This window comes from Rhinolophus ferrumequinum, chromosome X (genome assembly GCF_004115265.2).
Source record: "Rhinolophus ferrumequinum isolate MPI-CBG mRhiFer1 chromosome X, mRhiFer1_v1.p, whole genome shotgun sequence".
Classification (NCBI taxonomy): domain Eukaryota; kingdom Metazoa; phylum Chordata; class Mammalia; order Chiroptera; family Rhinolophidae; genus Rhinolophus; species Rhinolophus ferrumequinum.
The window spans coordinates 65,391,636-65,396,672 of NC_046284.1; the positions used below are offsets into that span (position 1 = coordinate 65,391,636).

General features: G+C 38.2%; 1 pseudogene; it reads right to left on the reverse strand.

Annotated features, from left to right (window-relative positions):
- Window positions 1–4,338: 4,338 nt before the first annotated feature.
- LOC117012837 (ferritin heavy chain-like) lies at window positions 4,339–4,749 on the reverse strand (annotated as a pseudogene).
- Window positions 4,750–5,037: the final 288 nt, after the last annotated feature.

Below are 5,037 nucleotides of genomic sequence, written 5' to 3' on the forward strand. Positions count from 1 at the left end.
ACTTCAGAATGTTCTTTATGGTTGTGGAAATACGAGGTCGGACAATTAAGTTCGTGAACTCATCCTAGATAAAGTGCTGCATATCTCATTGCTGAATATCACTATGGTCACCTTCGAAGTACTCCCCTTGGGAAGCTATGTACCAATGCCAGCACCTAGTCCACCCTTCAAAGCAATTTTGGAACTCTTTTTCTGGAATGGCCATCAGAGCTGTTGCCATATTACCCTTGATGTCCTAATGTCATCAAAGTATCTTCCTTTCAATATTTCCTTTATCTTCGGGTAAAGAAAGAAGTCATTAAGGGCCAGATCAGATGAGTAGGGAGGGCGTTCCAGTGCAGTTATTTGTTTGCTGGCTAAAAGTTCCCTTACAGACTGCGGTGTGAGCTGGTGCATTGTGATGCAAGAGCCATGAATTGTTGGCAAAAAGTTCAGGTCTTCTAACTTTTTCACACAGCCCTTTTAGCACTTCCAAATGGTCAACTTGGTTAACAGTTTGTACAATTGGTACAAATTCATAATGAATAATCCCTCTGATATCAGAAAAGATTAAGCAACATTGTTGAAATAAGTTCACGAACCTAATTGGCAGACTTCATATAGGAATAAAAGTACTGTGATCAATTGGATAGTTCTTCCTAAGCAAAAGATTGCAGCAAGTAAATTGTGGAAAGAGATTCACAAACAGGGCCAGGTTCTGCTCAAAGTGGCTTAACTTGCAGACAAGATGTCATTCTATATTATAAGTATGCACAAATACAATCTTCTGTGCATAAAAAGCTGACTTTTCACTTACTGATGTCTTTTTATAAAATGTAGATTCAAAGGTTGTGATAGAACCAATCCACTAAAAGATTCTTAGAATATTAAAGTGAAAAAAATCATATACAGAAGATCAATGATTTGTCTTATAGGTTATCCATGTTTAGAATACTGATTGAAACAGACATTTTGTTCTATATTCACTATAAAATCAAATAGTACATATCTAACAGATGTTTATATTTTATATATAATTTTTTTGTTTCTTCAATATGTATAATTCATTTTTGTGTATTATTTTCAAATTAAACCTCTTACTTTCATGTTGTAGAAATGTTCCTGATTTAAGCTAATTTATGCATCATTAAAGGAGGAGCCAATTGTAATAAATCAAATATAATATGAACCCATCTTAAATTCATATAAATCTCAGAGAAATTATTCTACCGGTGATCAAAGAAAGATTAATAAAAAAACAAAAACAAAATAGTTCACCTACTTTCTGTTTACTTTCTTTAGATTTCTAAATACAAAATTTATAAGCTTTAAAAGAAGAGCTCAACTTTTGAATGCAAAAGAACAACAGTGGTTTAAAAGTAAGCATGAGGAAGGATAGGATGCAACCCTGGTGAATGATGAGGTGGACTGATAATGATGTTTTCTTACTCTTTCTTGAGCTGGTGTTGAAGGTCTTTAATTTCTTAGAGAAAGAAAGACAAAAAGAAAAAGTATGTTTTTTCACCAGTACTGACAAAAACAAGTAACCCTAATTAGACCTTTACTTCTCTGGATGAATATAAGAATGATTTGTTAAGGAAGGGAAATAATAGTGAGAAACTGTGAAGCCACAGTAGGTGGCCTCATTTTATTGTAGGAGGCAGTTTAAAAGACAGATTCAGACTTTGTATTATTACCCTTCATACTTTCAGTGGGTCAGGAATTTGTGAGCAGTTTGGGGACTCTCATGAGGTTGCAGGCTGTTGGCTGGGGTTGCAGTCATCTGACGGCTGAATTAGGCAAGAGCATCTGTTTCCAAGGTGGCTCACTTCCATAGCAGAAAAGTTGGTGCCAGCTGTTGGCAGGAGGCCTTAGTTCCTCTCCACATAAGTGGTTTCAGTGTCCTGAAGACCTGGTGGCTCGTTTCTCCCAGAGCAAACAATTCAAGATCAAGTTTTATCTTTTTACTTGTGGAAACTGAAAAAAAGCAAAGAAGCAAAAACAAACAAACAAAAAACTTCACTTTGATTTACAGTTGTGACTACATAGCATTTAAAATCTATTTGGAATGAAGTTTTCTGTTTTTCATATTTCCTGAAGGAAGGTTTTCATTTGTAGCCATACATTTAAAGCTGGAAGGGCATAGTCTCTCTCTATTTAAACTTCCCAATATTTAATGAGCACTAAGATTATCATACATTAGATCCTGCTTATGAATTCCTAAGCTACTCATTTAGGGAAGTGATTTCTTTATGTCAATAGCCAACAGTGGTAATACAGATATAATGTATAGCTGATATTTCCTGATTATAACATTTTGCTTTGCTCTTCTGTTGTCTGTCTAGTCTTCTAAGCTTGCATATTCTTTCAAAGCTATTACTCTCTCAATAGTTAAATTCTTTCTTTCAGCAGGAAATGTCTTTTATTTCATAGAGAACATAGATGTAATGAAAAATAGTGGAAATTCACTCAAAATATTGGCCTCCCACCAATAAGGATGGCTTTATCCAAATCTATTCTTACATTTTCCCATATTTCTGCAAATTAAATACCCTTTGTCTAGACTAAGGCTAATCTTTTCATTTTCTCAGAATCTGATCTTCTCCCTCAATCTCATGGACATGGCTCCATCAAGTATCCATTTTCTCTTCATATTTAAAATTTCTCCCTCTCTACTGAAGTATTCAGCATCTTCCCTCTGTGGGGTTAGGAAAAACAATCAAACAAACAAAAAGGAAAAAAAAATGACTTGTACTGACCTGTCATCATTCTATGTATTACTTTGGGCATCTCCCCATTAATACGCAAGTTTTAAGATAAAAATAGACTACTTTCACAGTTTCTATATCCCCTCCCTACTGTCAATTCAACGTATTGCAATCTGTGTTCTACATCCATCAGTCTAGTTTGTTATTTTGACCAATATTTACTGAGGACACTCTATGTGCCAGGGAATGTTCTCTGTTCTGGGGATAATCAGAAAATAAAACAGGCAATGATCCTGACCTTGTAGAGTTTGCATTCTAGTTGGGGCTTGGGGGTGGGGGGAGACAAATAAGTATAAATGAATAAGTATATAAGTAAATAAATCATATAGCACATTAGAGGGTGATAAGTATTATGGAAATAAAAGTTGAGCAGGAGAAGGGAGTTTGAGAGGGACAATGTGAGGGGCAGTTTGCAGTATGAAACCGGGTGATCAGGATGGGCCACATTGAGAAGATGAGACTTAAGCAAAGATTGACTATCAGAGAATGAGGCAAATACATCACTGGGAAAAGTAACTCTAGGCATACAGAAGAACTAGAATATATCTCTAAGGGAAGCGTGTGCCTGATATGCAATGAGGCCACTGTGGTAGCCGGAGCAAAGAGAACGAAGGGTGACTAATCTAAAAGAATGTAAAGATAATGGGTTACATTGTTATAGAGCCTTACAGTTTTTAATAAGCATTTATTTTTTGCTCTGAATAAAATGAAGGGACATTGGAGGGTTTTGAGCAGAGGAGGAACATGATTTGACTTATGGTTTTTAGAAGATACACTCTGGCTTTTTTGTTGAGACTACAGTGTTCACCCCTTATCCATAGGGTATACCTTCCAAGACCTCTAGCAAACTCCTGAAACCAGAGATAGTACCAACCCCTATATATACTATGTTTTTTTTTTCCCTGTACATACAATAATCCACCCTTATCCACAGTTTGATTTCCATGGTTTCTATTACCCGCTACTGCAGTCTGAAAATATTAAATTAAAAATTAAAGAAATAAATAATTTATAAGTTTTAATTGTGCCTCTTTTGGAGTAGTGTGAAAAAATCTCATGCCGTCCTGCTCCATCCTGTCCAGGATGTGAATCATCCCTTTGTCCAGTATATCCACACCGTACACCCTCCCTACCCATTACTCAGTAGTTGTCGCAGTTACCAGATGGACTCTCAGGGTATTGCAGTTCTTGTGTTCAAGTAACCTTTATTTTACATAATAGTAGCCCCAAAGCTCAAGGGTAGAAATGCTGGCAATTTGGATATGCCAAAGAGAAGCTGTAAAGTGCTTCCTTTAAGTGAAAAGGTGAAAGTTCTGGGGTGTCAAATTACTTTATTTGAAGGACTGGTACAAACAAAAGGATGTAACTAGGTGATTTGGTACAACTTATAGAAAGTTAAAGGTAACCCCAACATGCATGTATTGCTTTGGTGACCAGGAAAATCACCCCCATGGCTATTGGTAGCCAGCCAAAGGCTTAACTCTCATTGTCTCACAGGGTGTACTTGTCAAAGAGATACACTGCCATGACAGATTTGGGGGCCCCCACCTTGCACAAGTGGGTAACACGTCACCCGATTCTTTGATGGATTTCACTTGCTCATTCGGTAATGAGTCTTAATGACGTCACACAAATGTGTGTCATTTTTGTCAGTGGCCAGTTTGTGCAATTCCAGTAGTGCAGTAGTGACTGATTCACACTTTTTTCCAAGTGTAATGCACACTCCACTGCATTCAGCACATTCTCACAGTTGTCACTGTCAGGTTTCTTGATATCCTGAAGGAAGAGTCCACCACCTCGCTCGTTTTGCAGCTTCATCAGTTTCTCAGCATGCTCCCGCTCCTCATGAGATTGGTGAAGAAAATATTTGGTAAAGTTCTTCAAAGCCACATCATTTTGGTCAAAGAAGTAAGACATGGACAGGTGGATGGATTTGATGGTTGATGGCGGCATCCGAGTCCTGGTGGCAGTTCTGGCGCACCTGCGAAGAGGACGCGGTCATAGTAGTGGGTGGCTAGAGAGGTGGTGGTGGCTGCGTGGCACTAGAGAGGTGGCAGGGACCTTGGGGTGGTCCGACGGTGCTGTGAAGAGGTGGCAGAGGGCTGGATCTGAGCGGCCTGCCGGGATAGGAGATGAGCACCAGGTTTCGGCCGAGCCCCATTGAAGCAAGAAACCCTGGCAACTCTGGGCAGACTGAAAAGGTGAAAGTCCTTGACTTAATAAGGAAATAAAAATGTATGCTGAGATTACTAAGATCTACGGTAAGGATGAATCTTGTGTCCATGAAATT